General features: G+C 45.0%; 7 non-coding genes and 2 pseudogenes across 7 annotated transcripts; all 9 read right to left on the bottom strand.

Annotated features, from left to right (window-relative positions):
• Positions 1–826: 826 nt before the first annotated feature.
• LOC130315894 (U2 spliceosomal RNA) lies at positions 827–1,017 on the bottom strand. Its single transcript, XR_008863322.1, has one exon. It is a non-coding gene; the product is annotated as a U2 spliceosomal RNA (small nuclear RNA).
• Positions 1,018–3,101: 2,084 nt separating this feature from the next.
• LOC130315759 (U2 spliceosomal RNA) lies at positions 3,102–3,292 on the bottom strand. Its single transcript, XR_008863199.1, has one exon. It is a non-coding gene; the product is annotated as a U2 spliceosomal RNA (small nuclear RNA).
• Positions 3,293–5,386: 2,094 nt separating this feature from the next.
• Positions 5,387–5,592, bottom strand: LOC130315904 (U2 spliceosomal RNA; annotated as a pseudogene).
• Positions 5,593–10,618: 5,026 nt separating this feature from the next.
• Positions 10,619–10,751, bottom strand: LOC130315919 (U2 spliceosomal RNA; annotated as a pseudogene).
• A 2,092-nt stretch (positions 10,752–12,843) lies between these two features.
• LOC130315758 (U2 spliceosomal RNA) lies at positions 12,844–13,034 on the bottom strand. Its single transcript, XR_008863198.1, has one exon. It is a non-coding gene; the product is annotated as a U2 spliceosomal RNA (small nuclear RNA).
• A 2,087-nt stretch (positions 13,035–15,121) lies between these two features.
• Positions 15,122–15,312, bottom strand: LOC130315757 (U2 spliceosomal RNA). Its single transcript, XR_008863197.1, has one exon. It is a non-coding gene; the product is annotated as a U2 spliceosomal RNA (small nuclear RNA).
• Positions 15,313–17,400: 2,088 nt separating this feature from the next.
• On the bottom strand, positions 17,401–17,591 carry LOC130315755 (U2 spliceosomal RNA). The gene has a single exon (XR_008863196.1). It is a non-coding gene; the product is annotated as a U2 spliceosomal RNA (small nuclear RNA).
• A 2,089-nt stretch (positions 17,592–19,680) lies between these two features.
• LOC130315754 (U2 spliceosomal RNA) lies at positions 19,681–19,871 on the bottom strand. The gene has a single exon (XR_008863195.1). It is a non-coding gene; the product is annotated as a U2 spliceosomal RNA (small nuclear RNA).
• A 2,098-nt stretch (positions 19,872–21,969) lies between these two features.
• On the bottom strand, positions 21,970–22,160 carry LOC130315753 (U2 spliceosomal RNA). The gene has a single exon (XR_008863194.1). It is a non-coding gene; the product is annotated as a U2 spliceosomal RNA (small nuclear RNA).
• Positions 22,161–22,290: the final 130 nt, after the last annotated feature.

Here is a 22,290-nt window from a genome sequence, read left to right as displayed (position 1 = left end):
TACATAAAAAGCGACTGTTCAGCGACAGACAAGTCGCATCGGCTGAAAGTAGGCCAGAATGTCAGTCCATGTTGGAGCAGGTTTAGATACAGTCTAAAGTATAGATCTCAAAGTCTGTGCACAGAATTTAGCAAGGGCCTCGCACCTTCTGATGCATCAGGTAGGTGCACAATAGCATAGCCTAACCCTCTGTACTTTGGTCTATATTGATGCGGGACATAGACAGCCAGCTGATGACCAATCCATTAGTGCAATGGATGGCTGGAAGCATTTGTCTTTGCCTTTGCAATACCACAGAAGCAATGCATGGTCAATGTACAGCAATGACACACCTGTGTGAACAGCCAGGAGACCCCCCCCATGTTATGTTACATAGTTACATAGTTAGTACGGTCGAAAAAAGACATATGTCCATCAAGTTCAACCAGGGAATTAAGGGGTAGGGGTGTGGCGCGATATTGGGGAAGGGATGAGATTTTATATTTCTTCATAAGCATTAATCTTATTTTGTCAATTAGGAACATTCAGCACCCACCCGCTATCAAGGCAGCTGCCTATCATGTCATGCCCTACCTGCACAGGTGTGCTGGCTACTCAAATGATCCAATTAAGGAGGCCATTTAGTCAGCAGCAGCAGAAGTCCTGTGCCTGGACGCTCCAACAGCGGCCAGACACAAGCAGAAGCAGAAGCAGCAGAAGCAGCAGCAGCACCACCTTTTGTTTTTTGGCTGCAGCAGCAGCAGCAAGGCCCACAGGGCTGGCTAGCTGGCTAGCCAGCAAGCAGGTAGCAATGAAAGTAGGAATCTTTCTTTTTAACCCTGTAAGGGGGTGGTGGACTGTACCCGAAGATACTGCCATATCGGGTCAATGCATAGGGCGACGGAAGCAAGCTTCGAAATCGGCCCCCGTTCTCAAAAATCCATTTAATATATGGTCCCCAGATAGGGGACGTATCAGATATTAAACTGATAAGAACAGATACTACACTTGATCTTAGCCAAAAGGCCGAGAAGCGATAACCGTGAAAGGGGCGGGCCCAACAAGGTCCCCTTCATGGGCACTATCACTGCTTGCTGTCAGGGAGGCTGCCAGACAATTTTCCATGCACACTCTGGGCTGGGGGGCAGTCAACCACCAGTACACACAGCAGAACCTAAACCCATACCATTATTGCTAAGCAGCAAGACAGGGGCCCATTGCACTCCCACGGGGCCTTTTTAAATGCAATCCATAACCCGGATTTGCCAGGAACCCTTCTTACTCCTCCTACTTGCATGTGACACTGGGCTTAGGATCTGCATAGGAAACACACACACAAGCACACACCTACCTTTGTTGCCTGCAGATGCCTCCTTGGCTGTCCCCAAACGGTATCAAACCAACACCCACGGGAAGCTGTAAGCATAGAGGACATGCCTGCACCCCATTGGACTTACCTGTGTGGGTTAAATCCGGGTTATTTGACAACCTATGGCGGTGATGGTTCTGCTCAGGCAGAGCAGTGCTGATGCTCCTCATAAAGCTGTCGCTGCTGTGAAGGTTCTAGGTGACATCACAAATCCCTATGGTTACATACACAACAAAGCTGGGTTGTTGTTGTTTACACTCTGCAAGGCCTGTGGAAGTGAGTGACATCATAGCACTGTAGTTCTGAGGGTTCTAGATGGATGCAACAATCTCCTGTTGCTTCTATGAAGGCCATAATAGACGACATCACCAAACAGCTCCATAGTCACATACACAGCAAAGGAGAGATGTTGTTTACACCTAGTGATGTCAGTGGTATTGAGTGACATCACAGCACAGTGCTAAGGCTCCTGGGCCTGGACACAGCAGCGGCTGCAATATCTCAACGGAGAATACGTTTATATATATGTGTGTGTGTGCGCGTATATATATATATATATATATATATATATATATATATATATTTCTCCGCCGAAATCACTTTTAAACCCATTTCCACCTTTTTTTCCCTTCTCTTCCTCTTACTTTTTTTTCACGTTTTTTTACGTTTTTCTCCTTTTCGCCTCTTTTCTGGGCGTATTATTCTTCTTTTTCTTCTTTTTTTTCGTCTAATGCATACCCCATCAGTGCAGCAATGCTTATTCAATACCGCCAGCAGATGGAGACACTGGGGGATAATTTTCTAAGGATTTATACTGATTTTTCCTGTCTGAATTTGTCGCACAGAAAGTTGCAGGCCAAATATGTGTGACATTTCTGCGACTTTAGCTTCTAGAGCATTTTTACAACATTATACATAGGTGCTGAATACATAAAAAGCGACTGTTCAGCGACAGACAAGTCGCATCGGCTGAAAGTAGGCCAGAATGTCAGTCCATGTTGGAGCAGGTTTAGATACAGTCTAAAGTATAGATCTCAAAGTCTGTGCACAGAATTTAGCAAGGGCCTCGCACCTTCTGATGTATCAGGTAGGTGCACAATAGCATAGCCTAACCCTCTGTACTTTGGTCTATATTGATGCGGGACATAGACAGCCAGCTGATGACCAATCCATTAGTGCAATGGATGGCTGGAAGCATTTGTCTTTGCCTTTGCAATACCACAGAAGCAATGCATGGTCAATGTACAGCAATGACACACCTGTGTGAACAGCCAGGAGACCCCCCCCATGTTATGTTACATAGTTACATAGTTAGTACGGTCGAAAAAAGACATATGTCCATCAAGTTCAACCAGGGAATTAAGGGGTAGGGGTGTGGCGCGATATTGGGGAAGGGATGAGATTTTATATTTCTTCATAAGCATTAATCTTATTTTGTCAATTAGGAACATTCAGCACCCACCCGCTATCAAGGCAGCTGCCTATCATGTCATGCCCTACCTGCACAGGTGTGCTGGCTACTCAAATGATCCAATTAAGGAGGCCATTTAGTCAGCAGCAGCAGAAGTCCTGTGCCTGGACGCTCCAACAGCGGCCAGACACAAGCAGAAGCAGAAGCAGCAGAAGCAGAAGCAGCACCACCTTTTGTTTTTTGGCTGCAGCAGCAGCAGCAAGGCCCACAGGGCTGGCTAGCTGGCTAGCCAGCAAGCAGGTAGCAATGAAAGTAGGAATCTTTCTTTTTAACCCTGTAAGGGGGTGGTGCACTGTACCCGAAGATACTGCCATATCGGGTCAATGCATAGGGCGACGGAAGCAAGCTTCGAAATCGGCCCCCGTTCTCAAAAATCCATTTAATATATGGTCCCCAGATAGGGGACGTATCAGATATTAAACTGATAAGAACAGATACTACACTTGATCTTAGCCAAAAGGCCGAGAAGCGATAACCGTGAAAGGGGCGGGCCCAACAAGGTCCCCTTCATGGGCACTATCACTGCTTGCTGTCAGGGAGGCTGCCAGACAATTTTCCATGCACACTCTGGGCTGGGGGGCAGTCAACCACCAGTACACACAGCAGAACCTAAACCCATACCATTATTGCTAAGCAGCAAGACAGGGGCCCATTGCACTCCCACGGGGCCTTTTTAAATGCAATCCATAACCCGGATTTGCCAGGAACCCTTCTTACTCCTCCTACTTGCATGTGACACTGGGCTTAGGATCTGCATAGGAAACACACACACAAGCACACACCTACCTTTGTTGCCTGCAGATGCCTCCTTGGCTGTCCCCAAACGGTATCAAACCAACACCCACGGGAAGCTGTAAGCATAGAGGACATGCCTGCACCCCATTGGACTTACCTGTGTGGGTTAAATCCGGGTTATTTGACAACCTATGGCGGTGATGGTTCTGCTCAGGCAGAGCAGTGCTGATGCTCCTCATAAAGCTGTCGCTGCTGTGAAGGTTCTAGGTGACATCACAAATCCCTATGGTTACATACACAACAAAGCTGGGTTGTTGTTGTTTACACTCTGCAAGGCCTGTGGAAGTGAGTGACATCATAGCACTGTAGTTCTGAGGGTTCTAGATGGATGCAACAATCTCCTGTTGCTTCTATGAAGGCCATAATAGACGACATCACCAAACAGCTCCATAGTCACATACACAGCAAAGGAGAGATGTTGTTTACACCTAGTGATGTCAGTGGTATTGAGTGACATCACAGCACAGTGCTAAGGCTCCTGGGCCTGGACACAGCAGCGGCTGCAATATCTCAACGGAGAATACGTTTATATATATGTGTGTGTGTGCGCGTATATATATATATATATATATATATATATATATATATATATATATATATATTTCTCCGCCGAAATCACTTTTAAACCCATTTCCACCTTTTTTTCCCTTCTCTTCCTCTTACTTTTTTTTCACGTTTTTTTACGTTTTTCTCCTTTTCGCCTCTTTTCTGGGCGTATTATTCTTCTTTTTCTTCTTTTTTTTCGTCTAATGCATACCCCATCAGTGCAGCAATGCTTATTCAATACCGCCAGCAGATGGAGACACTGGGGGATAATTTTCTAAGGATTTATACTGATTTTTCCTGTCTGAATTTGTCGCACAGAAAGTTGCAGGCCAAATATGTGTGACATTTCTGCGACTTTAGCTTCTAGAGCATTTTTACAACATTATACATAGGTGCTGAATACATAAAAAGCGACTGTTCAGCGACAGACAAGTCGCATCGGCTGAAAGTAGGCCAGAATGTCAGTCCATGTTGGAGCAGGTTTAGATACAGTCTAAAGTATAGATCTCAAAGTCTGTGCACAGAATTTAGCAAGGGCCTCGCACCTTCTGATGCATCAGGTAGGTGCACAATAGCATAGCCTAACCCTCTGTACTTTGGTCTATATTGATGCGGGACATAGACAGCCAGCTGATGACCAATCCATTAGTGCAATGGATGGCTGGAAGCATTTGTCTTTGCCTTTGCAATACCACAGAAGCAATGCATGGTCAATGTACAGCAATGACACACCTGTGTGAACAGCCAGGAGACCCCCCCCATGTTATGTTACATAGTTACATAGTTAGTACGGTCGAAAAAAGACATATGTCCATCAAGTTCAACCAGGGAATTAAGGGGTAGGGGTGTGGTGCGATATTGGGGAAGGGATGAGATTTTATATTTCTTCATAAGCATTAATCTTATTTTGTCAATTAGGAACATTCAGCACCCACCCGCTATCAAGGCAGCTGCCTATCATGTCATGCCCTACCTGCACAGGTGTGCTGGCTACTCAAATGATCCAATTAAGGAGGCCATTTAGTCAGCAGCAGCAGAAGTCCTGTGCCTGGACGCTCCAACAGCGGCCAGACACAAGCAGAAGCAGAAGCAGCAGAAGCAGCAGCAGCACCACCTTTTGTTTTTTGGCTGCAGCAGCAGCAGCAAGGCCCACAGGGCTGGCTAGCTGGCTAGCCAGCAAGCAGGTAGCAATGAAAGTAGGAATCTTTCTTTTTAACCCTGTAAGGGGGTGGTGCACTGTACCCGAAGATACTGCCATATCGGGTCAATGCATAGGGCGACGGAAGCAAGCTTCGAAATCGGCCCCCGTTCTCAAAAATCCATTTAATATATGGTCCCCAGATAGGGGACGTATCAGATATTAAACTGATAAGAACAGATTTTTTTTTTTAACTTGACTACCCTTACGGGGGCAAACTTTATTAAAAATTAAATAATGTTAACAAAGTTGTGCAAATATGTCAATAAATACAGTTACATATAAATAACATATTTACAACATATTAAAACATAAAATGGGCACTTGGTGGCTTTACAAGATAGAATTCCATTCTTTTAAAAACCATTTTCTAGATAAAAGCGGAAATCTCTTCTTGTCTAAAAGATAGTACTGGTACATTTCATAAAAACAGATAGATAAAATGTCCTTCACAGATAAAACCTCATGCTTGAACAATAAAATATTCCTGGCCTTCCACAGAGCTGCCTTCACACAGTTTATGATCTTCCATGCAATAGTCTCTTGAGTCCGTGTTGGGCATTCCAGGCAACCATAAAAAACCACTGCAATATTTAAGTCTTTTAGTCCAGTTATCCTTTTTACCAGAGGGAGTATCTTTGTCCATATTTTCTGCGAGTAAAAACAAGTCCATATTAGATGGTGCACGGTCTCCTCTTGTCGGCATCCCTCCCTCGGGCAGGTTGCAGAGTTGGATAATCCTCTTCGGTGCTGGAATGCCCGGCATGGAAGACACTCGTGTGCGCAGCTCCAGGCCAGGTCCTTCTGTGAATTAAAAAGATAATTAATACTCAACATCTTCCAAATCTGTACACACTTCTGTTCGTTAAAATTTTTGATGGGAGTCACGGTACTGGTTTCTTTTATTTCCTTTAGTAGTTTTTTGCTATTGCACAGATCCTGAACACTTTTACCTTTAAAATTATATAAGTTTAAAATTTTTCCTAAAATCATGTATTGAGGGGGTAAATTCAAAGAATAAGGGCAACTTAAAACTGTAGAAAACCAGCCGTTCCTCCGCATAAAATAACCAGTATTAAAACGAACAAAATAAGACCAGTAGCTATCTTTAAATACAGTAGTAAAACACATGCTAAAAAACTTTATTAAAAGGAAAGCTTTAAAATCTGGAAAATCCTTACCGCCCCTGGAGTTCGGTTTTATCACAATTTGTCTCTTTAATTTTTCGCTCTTAGAACTCCAAAAGAAAGTAAAACAAGCTTTTGTTATTTTCTTTAGAACCATTTCGGGGGGTGGGAAAACCAGACTTAAATACAATAAAATAGGTAAAAGCACCATTTTTGTAATTAAAACCTTCCCTTCCATTGTAAGTTCTCGCATGTTCCACATACATATTTTCTTATTTATTTTTTGAGCCACCAAGTCCCAGCTATTAAAACCATTATTAGACTCGTCAAAGGAGACACCTAAAATCTGCACCGACTCAGACACAGGGACGGGCACATCATACAAAGGCATTCCGCCTATGTTTAAAATGTTACTTTTGTTAAAATTGACTTTAAAACCGGAGGCACAATTAAAATATTGAATCTGTTTTAGCGTCTTCTGAAGCGATGGGGTGTCCCTGCAAAACACCGCAACATCGTCCATGTACCCCACTACCTTCGCCTCTAGTCCCCCTCCTCCTGGCAGGGGGACTCCATGGATCTGCTTATCCTTTCGTATTGTACATAAAAGAGGCTCTATTGCGCAAATGAAGAGTAGTGGGGACAAGGGACACCCCTGCTTCACTCCGGAATTTAAAATCACGCCCTGTGTCTTAAAACCATTTACTAAAATTTTACTAGTACAGTTATCATAAAAAGCTCTAAGAGACAATAAAAAGCCATCAGGTATACCCATTTTCTCTAAAACCTTAAAAAGATAAAAATGTGACACCCTGTCGAAAGCTTTTTCAAAATCTATGGATAAAACCGCCAGCTTTCCTTTTCTTAATTTGGTGTCGCTAATTACATCCTTTAAAAGGTTTAGGTTCTCCCATAAACTCCTCCCAGGCACCCCACAGACTTGGTTTGTATGAATTATTTTATGGATTACGTTCTTTAAGCGGTTAGCACACAGTTTCGCCATTATTTTATAGTCGCAGTTCAGAAGGGTGATTGGTCTCCAGTTTTTGAGTTCCGACCGGTCTCCCTTTTTGAATAGCAGGGAGACATCACCCTTCTTCCATGAGCCTGGGAGGATTTTAGACTTAAAGACTTCCGTAAAAAGGGAGAACAAATCTTCTTTTAAAATACCATAAAAAGTAACATAAAATTCAATGGGTATACCATCCGGCCCAGGCACTTTACCTGTTTTAAAACTCTTGACGGTCTCTAAAATCTCCTGCTCTGAAATATTCTGCAATAAAAAAGACTGTGAGACAGGATCTAAAAAATTGGTGATCTCCTTTAACGAGTCATTCATAAAACATTCATCAATGTGTTTTACATTAAAAAGATCCGCATAAAACTCTTGCACCTTTTTTAAAATACCCTGTACATCATTCACTCCTTCAATGTTTTCTATTAACCTTCTATTTTCATGTATTTTCTTAAAAAAATACCTGGAGCAGGTCTCGTTTTCCTCAAGATGCTGTATTCGAGACCTAAAGATAATTTCTTTTCCTTTCTGCTCCAGGCACTTAGTTATTTCTTTTTTAAGATCATGTACCTCCTTCTCCACCTCCATCCCATGTGCTCTGAATTTGTACAGGGTTTGCAGACGAGTATTTAGGATATTATAAAATTCACGTTTTTCTTTAGCTTTCCTAACCCCAACACGGATAAAAAATTCTTTTATTTTTAGTTTCATTTTTTCCCACCAGATACTGGTGGGAGTGTTGGGGTCTTTTACTCGTCTGCATTCCTTGTAAAAGGTGATAAAATCTGATAAAACCTGCGGATCTTCTAAAAGGGACACGTTTAACTTCCAGGCATTCCTACCAGTTCTCCTTTTAAAATCACTTTTAACTTTAAAATACAATAATTTATGGTCAGAAAAAACATTGGTAAAAAGATCACAGTTAAAAGGCAGTACTTGATAAGAACAAAAAATAAAATCTATCCTGGAGCTACAGCTTGCATTGCTCCAGGTAACACCGTCTTCCTCTGGTACGTTAAAATTACATTTTTTAAAAACATCAGTGAGATTAAAATCTAAAATCAAGTTTTTTAACATAAAAGACGTCTTATCATAGTTCCTACTCACTGCGTTCGAAAAACGGCGTTCTCCCCTTAAAATACAATTAAAATCACCTGATAAAACAAGAGGACTAGAATTGTTAATAAAAAGGGGTAAAATCTCCAACATTTTTATTCTTTCATTCTTATCAGGAGAACCATAAAAATTTAAAAACTGCCATTTAATACCATTAATAAAAGCGCTGACCAATAAAATTCTGCCTGGTAAAATTTCGTTAAAACTCTCAATTAAAACGTTCCCTTTAAAAAGTATGGCGACCCCTGCTGATCTGGACTCATTTGATCCAGACCAGACTGATGGACCGTGCACCCAATCATCTTCATATTCTTTATAATTTAATCTGTGCGGGATGCCACATTCCTGCAGGAAAAGGACGGAAGCAGCAAAAACCGACAAGTAATTAAATAGGGCAACCCTTCTTACTCTGGCGCTCACACTTCTCACGTTCAAGGACAGACCGGACAACTCAGCCATGGGAATGTACAAGAAAATGTCTTACACCTCTGATTCCCCCTCCGAAGCCTCATACCCCCCAAAATCTGACTCAACTGTACGCATAGAGGAAGCAGGAGAGGAGGCACCATCACTCAGCCGACCCCCCTCCTCCATCATGATTGAGGCATAGTTGTTCTCGGGCATCCTGGCAATCAGGGCTCCAGACTCATTGGGTTCTTCCACCTCTTGCCCCTCCATAGGGGTCGGGTGTTCACTTAGTTCCGTCTCTGGTACCTCAGAGACGGTCACCCCTGAAACCTCCTCCTGGCAGGGAGGAGGGGGGGTATCCCCTATGGGGACCTGTGGAGGAACGTCACTTGGGTTCCCTGCATCCGCAGGTACTTCCATCGGCTCCCCCTGGACCGCCTCCGAATAGAGTCTTCTGGAGCCCCTCCGCCTTTTAACCTTCACCTCTCCACCCGGATCATCGCTCTCAGGGGGACCCTGAGCCAGAGGTTGCTGAGGAGCGGATTCAGCCGCCGTCCGCTCCTCTCTTAACCCAGCATGCTCCTGGGGGCCAGTTTTTTCACCACTTGCACGTTTTTTGGCCATCCTCTGCTCTTTAGGGTCCCCTCCTTTTGCCTGAGGGGGGTCTTTCTCCTTCTCCATCTCACCGCTTACCTCTTGTGGGGGGGTAATCACTGGCTCTGCTTGCCTCGGCTGGTGTCCCGGTTGCTGTCCTTGCTGCCTCCAGGGTTGCCACTGCTGCTCCGTCCTATGTCTGTGGGGACAAGAGGAGAAAAGGTGACCGAATTGTTGACAGAAATTGCACCTCCCTCCTCTTGTGCATTTCTCTGTCTCGTGCTGTGTGCTACCACATTTTTTGCATGTACTTTCACAGTTTTCTTTTGTGTGTCCATATCTGTGACACTTCCTGCAGTAGCTTGGCATCCCCGCATAAAAGAGGTCGCCACACATATTATTTATTTTAAAACGAGCTGGTGGTAGTTGTATTCCCCCTGGCAATCTGTCATCTTTTTTGCATGTAACCTGAAATCTCCACTTAGATGTCCAGATGCCACAGCTGTTCATGATTTTTCCTCTGCACTCAACCTTACTAAAATAGACTTGTAAAAACAACTCAACATCGTGTAGGTTGGCGAAAGGGGAATACATCTTTACTACCACCAGCTTAATATCGTCTAGAACGTGCTCAATAATCCGGACACCCTGAAGCTTTTTGTCTTTACTCGCAGCAGCTCTGGTAACAAAATCTCTGTGGATGCCATTTTGTGTGAACGTCACATCAAAAATTTTACGCTTCGGGTAGTCCTGGATTGCCAATATCTCGCCCTTCTGTATTCCGAAAACTCCTCCGAGCACGTCCTCTCCTACGAATTTCAAATCGTCCGCCCTTTTGGTATCATCCGTGAGAATGACTCTCACGGTGTTTTTGATCCTTGCGTATGCCGGCACAGAACCTGGATCCGGATCATCATCCATGGTTCTAACCTCTCTCCACCCGAAGGTCTTGAGAGGCGATCGCCACTCGTTACCCTGGGACTAGGCCCTCTCCCCAATAGCAACAAGTGGGTGAAGCCCAGGCAATAAACCTGGGCGATCCCACAAGGCCGAGGAGAGGGGTACCCGAGTACCTTCTGACCAGATCTCCTGTATTACTACACTTGATCTTAGCCAAAAGGCCGAGAAGCGATAACCGTGAAAGGGGCGGGCCCAACAAGGTCCCCTTCATGGGCACTATCACTGCTTGCTGTCAGGGAGGCTGCCAGACAATTTTCCATGCACACTCTGGGCTGGGGGGCAGTCAACCACCAGTACACACAGCAGAACCTAAACCCATACCATTATTGCTAAGCAGCAAGACAGGGGCCCATTGCACTCCCACGGGGCCTTTTTAAATGCAATCCATAACCCGGATTTGCCAGGAACCCTTCTTACTCCTCCTACTTGCATGTGACACTGGGCTTAGGATCTGCATAGGAAACACACACACAAGCACACACCTACCTTTGTTGCCTGCAGATGCCTCCTTGGCTGTCCCCAAACGGTATCAAACCAACACCCACGGGAAGCTGTAAGCATAGAGGACATGCCTGCACCCCATTGGACTTACCTGTGTGGGTTAAATCCGGGTTATTTGACAACCTATGGCTGTGATGGTTCTGCTCAGGCAGAGCAGTGCTGATGCTCCTCATAAAGCTGTCGCTGCTGTGAAGGTTCTAGGTGACATCACAAATCCCTATGGTTACATACACAACAAAGCTGGGTTGTTGTTGTTTACACTCTGCAAGGCCTGTGGAAGTGAGTGACATCATAGCACTGTAGTTCTGAGGGTTCTAGATGGATGCAACAATCTCCTGTTGCTTCTATGAAGGCCATAATAGACGACATCACCAAACAGCTCCATAGTCACATACACAGCAAAGGAGAGATGTTGTTTACACCTAGTGATGTCAGTGGTATTGAGTGACATCACAGCACAGTGCTAAGGCTCCTGGGCCTGGACACAGCAGCGGCTGCAATATCTCAACGGAGAATACGTTTATATATATGTGTGTGTGTGCGCGTATATATATATATATATATATATATATATATATATATATATATATATATTTCTCCGCCGAAATCACTTTTAAACCCATTTCCACCTTTTTTTCCCTTCTCTTCCTCTTACTTTTTTTTCACGTTTTTTTACGTTTTTCTCCTTTTCGCCTCTTTTCTGGGCGTATTATTCTTCTTTTTCTTCTTTTTTTTCGTCTAATGCATACCCCATCAGTGCAGCAATGCTTATTCAATACCGCCAGCAGATGGAGACACTGGGGGATAATTTTCTAAGGATTTATACTGATTTTTCCTGTCTGAATTTGTCGCACAGAAAGTTGCAGGCCAAATATGTGTGACATTTCTGCGACTTTAGCTTCTAGAGCATTTTTACAACATTATACATAGGTGCTGAATACATAAAAAGCGACTGATCAGCGACAGACAAGTCGCATCGGCTGAAAGTAGGCCAGAATGTCAGTCCATGTTGGAGCAGGTTTAGATACAGTCTAAAGTATAGATCTCAAAGTCTGTGCACAGAATTTAGCAAGGGCCTCGCACCTTCTGATGCATCAGGTAGGTGCACAATAGCATAGCCTAACCCTCTGTACTTTGGTCTATATTGATGCGGGACATAGACAGCCAGCTGATGACCAATCCAGTAGTGCAATGGATGGCTGTAAGCATTTGTCTTTGCCTTTGCAATACCACAGAAGCAATGCATGGTCAATGTACAGCAATGACACACCTGTGTGAACAGCCAGGAGACCCCCCCCATGTTATGTTACATAGTTACATAGTTAGTACGGTCGAAAAAAGACATATGTCCATCAAGTTCAACCAGGGAATTAAGGGGTAGGGGTGTGGCGCGATATTGGGGAAGGGATGAGATTTTATATTTCTTCATAAGCATTAATCTTATTTTGTCAATTAGGAACATTCAGCACCCACCCGCTATCAAGGCAGCTGCCTATCATGTCATGCCCTACCTGCACAGGTGTGCTGGCTACTCAAATGATCCAATTAAGGAGGCCATTTAGTCAGCAGCAGCAGAAGTCCTGTGCCTGGACGCTCCAACAGCGGCCAGACACAAGCAGAAGCAGAAGCAGCAGAAGCAGCAGCAGCACCACCTTTTGTTTTTTGGCTGCAGCAGCAGCAGCAAGGCCCACAGGGCTGGCTAGCTGGCTAGCCAGCAAGCAGGTAGCAATGAAAGTAGGAATCTTTCTTTTTAACCCTGTAAGGGGGTGGTGCACTGTACCCGAAGATACTGCCATATCGGGTCAATGCATAGGGCGACGGAAGCAAGCTTCGAAATCGGCCCCCGTTCTCAAAAATCCATTTAATATATGGTCCCCAGATAGGGGACGTATCAGATATTAAACTGATAAGAACAGATACTACACTTGATCTTAGCCAAAAGGCCGAGAAGCGATAACCGTGAAAGGGGCGGGCCCAACAAGGTCCCCTTCATGGGCACTATCACTGCTTGCTGTCAGGGAGGCTGCCAGACAATTTTCCATGCACACTCTGGGCTGGGGGGCAGTCAACCACCAGTACACACAGCAGAACCTAAACCCATACCATTATTGCTAAGCAGCAAGACAGGGGCCCATTGCACTCCCACGGGGCCTTTTTAAATGCAATCCATAACCCGGATTTGCCAGGAACCCTTCTTACTCCTCCTACTTGCATGTGACACTGGGCTTAGGATCTGCATAGGAAACACACACACAAGCACACACCTACCTTTGTTGCCTGCAGATGCCTCCTTGGCTGTCCCCAAACGGTATCAAACCAACACCCACGGGAAGCTGTAAGCATAGAGGACATGCCTGCACCCCATTGGACTTACCTGTGTGGGTTAAATCCGGGTTATTTGACAACCTATGGCGGTGATGGTTCTGCTCAGGCAGAGCAGTGCTGATGCTCCTCATAAAGCTGTCGCTGCTGTGAAGGTTCTAGGTGACATCACAAATCCCTATGGTTACATACACAACAAAGCTGGGTTGTTGTTGTTTACACTCTGCAAGGCCTGTGGAAGTGAGTGACATCATAGCACTGTAGTTCTGAGGGTTCTAGATGGATGCAACAATCTCCTGTTGCTTCTATGAAGGCCATAATAGACGACATCACCAAACAGCTCCATAGTCACATACACAGCAAAGGAGAGATGTTGTTTACACCTAGTGATGTCAGTGGTATTGAGTGACATCACAGCACAGTGCTAAGGCTCCTGGGCCTGGACACAGCAGCGGCTGCAATATCTCAACGGAGAATACGTTTATATATATGTGTGTGTGTGCGCGTATATATATATATATATATATATATATATATATATATATATATATTCTCCGCCGAAATCACTTTTAAACCCATTTCCACCTTTTTTTCCCTTCTCTTCCTCTTACTTTTTTTTCACGTTTTTTTACGTTTTTCTCCTTTTCGCCTCTTTTCTGGGCGTATTATTCTTCTTTTTCTTCTTTTTTTTCGTCTAATGCATACCCCATCAGTGCAGCAATGCTTATTCAATACCGCCAGCAGATGGAGACACTGGGGGATAATTTTCTAAGGATTTATACTGATTTTTCCTGTCTGAATTTGTCGCACAGAAAGTTGCAGGCCAAATATGTGTGACATTTCTGCGACTTTAGCTTCTAGAGCATTTTTACAACATTATACATAGGTGCTGAATACATAAAAAGCGACTGTTCAGCGACAGACAAGTCGCATCGGCTGAAAGTAGGCCAGAATGTCAGTCCATGTTGGAGCAGGTTTAGATACAGTCTAAAGTATAGATCTCAAAGTCTGTGCACAGAATTTAGCAAGGGCCTCGCACCTTCTGATGCATCAGGTAGGTGCACAATAGCATAGCCTAACCCTCTGTACTTTGGTCTATATTGATGCGGGACATAGACAGCCAGCTGATGACCAATCCATTAGTGCAATGGATGGCTGGAAGCATTTGTCTTTGCCTTTGCAATACCACAGAAGCAATGCATGGTCAATGTACAGCAATGACACACCTGTGTGAACAGCCAGGAGACCCCCCCCATGTTATGTTACATAGTTACATAGTTAGTACGGTCGAAAAAAGACATATGTCCATCAAGTTCAACCAGGGAATTAAGGGGTAGGGGTGTGGCGCGATATTGGGGAAGGGATGAGATTTTATATTTCTTCATAAGCATTAATCTTATTTTGTCAATTAGGAACATTCAGCACCCACCCGCTATCAAGGCAGCTGCCTATCATGTCATGCCCTACCTGCACAGGTGTGCTGGCTACTCAAATGATCCAATTAAGGAGGCCATTTAGTCAGCAGCAGCAGAAGTCCTGTGCCTGGACGCTCCAACAGCGGCCAGACACAAGCAGAAGCAGAAGCAGCAGAAGCAGCAGCAGCACCACCTTTTGTTTTTTGGCTGCAGCAGCAGCAGCAAGGCCCACAGGGCTGGCTAGCTGGCTAGCCAGCAAGCAGGTAGCAATGAAAGTAGGAATCTTTCTTTTTAACCCTGTAAGGGGGTGGTGCACTGTACCCGAAGATACTGCCATATCGGGTCAATGCATAGGGCGACGGAAGCAAGCTTCGAAATCGGCCCCCGTTCTCAAAAATCCATTTAATATATGGTCCCCAGATAGGGGACGTATCAGATATTAAACTGATAAGAACAGATACTACACTTGATCTTAGCCAAAAGGCCGAGAAGCGATAACCGTGAAAGGGGCGGGCCCAACAAGGTCCCCTTCATGGGCACTATCACTGCTTGCTGTCAGGGAGGCTGCCAGACAATTTTCCATGCACACTCTGGGCTGGGGGGCAGTCAACCACCAGTACACACAGCAGAACCTAAACCCATACCATTATTGCTAAGCAGCAAGACAGGGGCCCATTGCACTCCCACGGGGCCTTTTTAAATGCAATCCATAACCCGGATTTGCCAGGAACCCTTCTTACTCCTCCTACTTGCATGTGACACTGGGCTTAGGATCTGCATAGGAAACACACACACAAGCACACACCTACCTTTGTTGCCTGCAGATGCCTCCTTGGCTGTCCCCAAACGGTATCAAACCAACACCCACGGGAAGCTGTAAGCATAGAGGACATGCCTGCACCCCATTGGACTTACCTGTGTGGGTTAAATCCGGGTTATTTGACAACCTATGGCGGTGATGGTTCTGCTCAGGCAGAGCAGTGCTGATGCTCCTCATAAAGCTGTCGCTGCTGTGAAGGTTCTAGGTGACATCACAAATCCCTATGGTTACATACACAACAAAGCTGGGTTGTTGTTGTTTACACTCTGCAAGGCCTGTGGAAGTGAGTGACATCATAGCACTGTAGTTCTGAGGGTTCTAGATGGATGCAACAATCTCCTGTTGCTTCTATGAAGGCCATAATAGACGACATCACCAAACAGCTCCATAGTCACATACACAGCAAAGGAGAGATGTTGTTTACACCTAGTGATGTCAGTGGTATTGAGTGACATCACAGCACAGTGCTAAGGCTCCTGGGCCTGGACACAGCAGCGGCTGCAATATCTCAACGGAGAATACGTTTATATATATGTGTGTGTGTGCGCGTATATATATATATATATATATATATATATATATATATATATATATATTTCTCCGCCGAAATCACTTTTAAACCCATTTCCACCTTTTTTTCCCTTCTCTTCCTCTTACTTTTTTTTCACGTTTTTTTACGTTTTTCTCCTTTTCGCCTCTTTTCTGGGCGTATTATTCTTCTTTTTCTTCTTTTTTTTCGTCTAATGCATACCCCATCAGTGCAGCAATGCTTATTCAATACCGCCAGCAGATGGAGACACTGGGGGATAATTTTCTAAGGATTTATACTGATTTTTCCTGTCTGAATTTGTCGCACAGAAAGTTGCAGGCCAAATATGTGTGACATTTCTGCGACTTTAGCTTCTAGAGCATTTTTACAACATTATACATAGGTGCTGAATACATAAAAAGCGACTGTTCAGCGACAGACAAGTCGCATCGGCTGAAAGTAGGCCAGAATGTCAGTCCATGTTGGAGCAGGTTTAGATACAGTCTAAAGTATAGATCTCAAAGTCTGTGCACAGAATTTAGCAAGGGCCTCGCACCTTCTGATGCATCAGGTAGGTGCACAATAGCATAGCCTAACCCTCTGTACTTTGGTCTATATTGATGCGGGACATAGACAGCCAGCTGATGACCAATCCATTAGTGCAATGGATGGCTGGAAGCATTTGTCTTTGCCTTTGCAATACCACAGAAGCAATGCATGGTCAATGTACAGCAATGACACACCTGTGTGAACAGCCAGGAGACCCCCCCCCATGTTATGTTACATAGTTACATAGTTAGTACGGTCGAAAAAAGACATATGTCCATCAAGTTCAACCAGGGAATTAAGGGGTAGGGGTGTGGCGCGATATTGGGGAAGGGATGAGATTTTATATTTCTTCATAAGCATTAATCTTATTTTGTCAATTAGGAACATTCAGCACCCACCCGCTATCAAGGCAGCTGCCTATCATGTCATGCCCTACCTGCACAGGTGTGCTGGCTACTCAAATGATCCAATTAAGGAGGCCATTTAGTCAGCAGCAGCAGAAGTCCTGTGCCTGGACGCTCCAACAGCGGCCAGACACAAGCAGAAGCAGAAGCAGCAGAAGCAGCAGCAGCACCTTTTGTTTTTTGGCTGCAGCAGCAGCAGCAAGGCCCACAGGGCTGGCTAGCTGGCTAGCCAGCAAGCAGGTAGCAATGAAAGTAGGAATCTTTCTTTTTAACCCTGTAAGGGGGTGGTGCACTGTACCCGAAGATACTGCCATATCGGGTCAATGCATAGGGCGACGGAAGCAAGCTTCGAAATCGGCCCCCGTTCTCAAAAATCCATTTAATATATGGTCCCCAGATAGGGGACGTATCAGATATTAAACTGATAAGAACAGATACTACACTTGATCTTAGCCAAAAGGCCGAGAAGCGATAACCGTGAAAGGGGCGGGCCCAACAAGGTCCCCTTCATGGGCACTATCACTGCTTGCTGTCAGGGAGGCTGCCAGACAATTTTCCATGCACACTCTGGGCTGGGGGGCAGTCAACCACCAGTACACACAGCAGAACCTAAACCCATACCATTATTGCTAAGCAGCAAGACAGGGGCCCATTGCACTCCCACGGGGCCTTTTTAAATGCAATCCATAACCCGGATTTGCCAGGAACCCTTCTTACTCCTCCTACTTGCATGTGACACTGGGCTTAGGATCTGCATAGGAAACACACACACAAGCACACACCTACCTTTGTTGCCTGCAGATGCCTCCTTGGCTGTCCCCAAACGGTATCAAACCAACACCCACGGGAAGCTGTAAGCATAGAGGACATGCCTGCACCCCATTGGACTTACCTGTGTGGGTTAAATCCGGGTTATTTGACAACCTATGGCGGTGATGGTTCTGCTCAGGCAGAGCAGTGCTGATGCTCCTCATAAAGCTGTCGCTGCTGTGAAGGTTCTAGGTGACATCACAAATCCCTATGGTTACATACACAACAAAGCTGGGTTGTTGTTGTTTACACTCTGCAAGGCCTGTGGAAGTGAGTGACATCATAGCACTGTAGTTCTGAGGGTTCTAGATGGATGCAACAATCTCCTGTTGCTTCTATGAAGGCCATAATAGACGACATCACCAAACAGCTCCATAGTCACATACACAGCAAAGGAGAGATGTTGTTTACACCTAGTGATGTCAGTGGTATTGAGTGACATCACAGCACAGTGCTAAGGCTCCTGGGCCTGGACACAGCAGCGGCTGCAATATCTCAACGGAGAATACGTTTATATATATGTGTGTGTGTGCGCGTATATATATATATATATATATATATATATATATATATATATATTTCTCCGCCGAAATCACTTTTAAACCCATTTCCACCTTTTTTTCCCTTCTCTTCCTCTTACTTTTTTTTCACGTTTTTTTACGTTTTTCTCCTTTTCGCCTCTTTTCTGGGCGTATTATTCTTCTTTTTCTTCTTTTTTTTCGTCTAATGCATACCCCATCAGTGCAGCAATGCTTATTCAATACCGCCAGCAGATGGAGACACTGGGGGATAATTTTCTAAGGATTTATACTGATTTTTCCTGTCTGAATTTGTCGCACAGAAAGTTGCAGGCCAAATATGTGTGACATTTCTGCGACTTTAGCTTCTAGAGCATTTTTACAACATTATACATAGGTGCTGAATACATAAAAAGCGACTGTTCAGCGACAGACAAGTCGCATCGGCTGAAAGTAGGCCAGAATGTCAGTCCATGTTGGAGCAGGTTTAGATACAGTCTAAAGTATAGATCTCAAAGTCTGTGCACAGAATTTAGCAAGGGCCTCGCACCTTCTGATGCATCAGGTAGGTGCACAATAGCATAGCCTAACCCTCTGTACTTTGGTCTATATTGATGCGGGACATAGACAGCCAGCTGATGACCAATCCATTAGTGCAATGGATGGCTGGAAGCATTTGTCTTTGCCTTTGCAATACCACAGAAGCAATGCATGGTCAATGTACAGCAATGACACACCTGTGTGAACAGCCAGGAGACCCCCCCCATGTTATGTTACATAGTTACATAGTTAGTACGGTCGAAAAAAGACATATGTCCATCAAGTTCAACCAGGGAATTAAGGGGTAGGGGTGTGGCGCGATATTGGGGAAGGGATGAGATTTTATATTTCTTCATAAGCATTAATCTTATTTTGTCAATTAGGAACATTCAGCACCCACCCGCTATCAAGGCAGCTGCCTATCATGTCATGCCCTACCTGCACAGGTGTGCTGGCTACTCAAATGATCCAATTAAGGAGGCCATTTAGTCAGCAGCAGCAGAAGTCCTGTGCCTGGACGCTCCAACAGCGGCCAGACACAAGCAGAAGCAGAAGCAGCAGAAGCAGCAGCAGCAGCACCACCTTTTGTTTTTTGGCTGCAGCAGCAGCAGCAAGGCCCACAGGGCTGGCTAGCTGGCTAGCCAGCAAGCAGGTAGCAATGAAAGTAGGAATCTTTCTTTTTAACCCTGTAAGGGGGTGGTGCACTGTACCCGAAGATACTGCCATATCGGGTCAATGCATAGGGCGACGGAAGCAAGCTTCGAAATCGGCCCCCGTTCTCAAAAATCCATTTAATATATGGTCCCCAGATAGGGGACGTATCAGATATTAAACTGATAAGAACAGATACTACACTTGATCTTAGCCAAAAGGCCGAGAAGCGATAACCGTGAAAGGGGCGGGCCCAACAAGGTCCCCTTCATGGGCACTATCACTGCTTGCTGTCAGGGAGGCTGCCAGACAATTTTCCATGCACACTCTGGGCTGGGGGGCAGTCAACCACCAGTACACACAGCAGAACCTAAACCCATACCATTATTGCTAAGCAGCAAGACAGGGGCCCATTGCACTCCCACGGGGCCTTTTTAAATGCAATCCATAACCCGGATTTGCCAGGAACCCTTCTTACTCCTCCTACTTGCATGTGACACTGGGCTTAGGATCTGCATAGGAAACACACACACAAGCACACACCTACCTTTGTTGCCTGCAGATGCCTCCTTGGCTGTCCCCAAACGGTATCAAACCAACACCCACGGGAAGCTGTAAGCATAGAGGACATGCCTGCACCCCATTGGACTTACCTGTGTGGGTTAAATCCGGGTTATTTGACAACCTATGGCGGTGATGGTTCTGCTCAGGCAGAGCAGTGCTGATGCTCCTCATAAAGCTGTCGCTGCTGTGAAGGTTCTAGGTGACATCACAAATCCCTATGGTTACATACACAACAAAGCTGGGTTGTTGTTGTTTACACTCTGCAAGGCCTGTGGAAGTGAGTGACATCATAGCACTGTAGTTCTGAGGGTTCTAGATGGATGCAACAATCTCCTGTTGCTTCTATGAAGGCCATAATAGACGACATCACCAAACAGCTCCATAGTCACATACACAGCAAAGGAGAGATGTTGTTTACACCTAGTGATGTCAGTGGTATTGAGTGACATCACAGCACAGTGCTAAGGCTCCTGGGCCTGGACACAGCAGCGGCTGCAATATCTCAACGGAGAATACGTTTATATATATGTGTGTGTGTGCGCGTATATATATATATATATATATATATATATATATATATATATATATATTTCTCCGCCGAAATCACTTTTAAACCCATTTCCACCTTTTTTTCCCTTCTCTTCCTCTTACTTTTTTTTCACGTTTTTTTACGTTTTTCTCCTTTTCGCCTCTTTTCTGGGCGTATTATTCTTCTTTTTCTTCTTTTTTTTCGTCTAATGCATACCCCATCAGTGCAGCAATGCTTATTCAATACCGCCAGCAGATGGAGACACTGGGGGATAATTTTCTAAGGATTTATACTGATTTTTCCTGTCTGAATTTGTCGCACAGAAAGTTGCAGGCCAAATATGTGTGACATTTCTGCGACTTTAGCTTCTAGAGCATTTTTACAACATTATACATAGGTGCTGAATACATAAAAAGCGACTGTTCAGCGACAGACAAGTCGCATCGGCTGAAAGTAGGCCAGAATGTCAGTCCATGTTGGAGCAGGTTTAGATACAGTCTAAAGTATAGATCTCAAAGTCTGTGCACAGAATTTAGCAAGGGCCTCGCATCTTCTGATGCATCAGGTAGGTGCACAATAGCATAGCCTAACCCTCTGTACTTTGGTCTATATTGATGCGGGACATAGACAGCCAGCTGATGACCAATCCATTAGTGCAATGGATGGCTGGAAGCATTTGTCTTTGCCTTTGCAATACCACAGAAGCAATGCATGGTCAATGTACAGCAATGACACACCTGTGTGAACAGCCAGGAGACCCCCCCCATGTTATGTTACATAGTTACATAGTTAGTACGGTCGAAAAAAGACATATGTCCATCAAGTTCAACCAGGGAATTAAGGGGTAGGGGTGTGGCGCGATATTGGGGAAGGGATGAGATTTTATATTTCTTCATAAGCATTAATCTTATTTTGTCAATTAGGAACATTCAGCACCCACCCGCTATCAAGGCAGCTGCCTATCATGTCATGCCCTACCTGCACAGGTGTGCTGGCTACTCAAATGATCCAATTAAGGAGGCCATTTAGTCAGCAGCAGCAGAAGTCCTGTGCCTGGACGCTCCAACAGCGGCCAGACACAAGCAGAAGCAGAAGCAGCAGAAGCAGCAGCAGCACCACCTTTTGTTTTTTGGCTGCAGCAGCAGCAGCAAGGCCCACAGGGCTGGCTAGCTGGCTAGCTGGCTAGCCAGCAAGCAGGTAGCAATGAAAGTAGGAATCTTTCTTTTTAACCCTGTAAGGGGGTGGTGCACTGTACCCGAAGATACTGCCATATCGGGTCAATGCATAGGGCGACGGAAGCAAGCTTCGAAATCGGCCCCCGTTCTCAAAAATCCATTTAATATATGGTCCCCAGATAGGGGACGTATCAGATATTAAACTGATAAGAACAGATACTACACTTGATCTTAGCCAAAAGGCCGAGAAGCGATAACCGTGAAAGGGGCGGGCCCAACAAGGTCCCCTTCATGGGCACTATCACTGCTTGCTGTCAGGGAGGCTGCCAGACAATTTTCCATGCACACTCTGGGCTGGGGGGCAGTCAACCACCAGTACACACAG

This window comes from Hyla sarda, unplaced genomic scaffold (genome assembly GCF_029499605.1).
Source record: "Hyla sarda isolate aHylSar1 unplaced genomic scaffold, aHylSar1.hap1 scaffold_189, whole genome shotgun sequence".
Classification (NCBI taxonomy): domain Eukaryota; kingdom Metazoa; phylum Chordata; class Amphibia; order Anura; family Hylidae; genus Hyla; species Hyla sarda.
The sequence above is the reverse complement of the archived record's forward strand: the minus strand, read 5'-3'. Positions and strand labels throughout refer to the sequence as shown.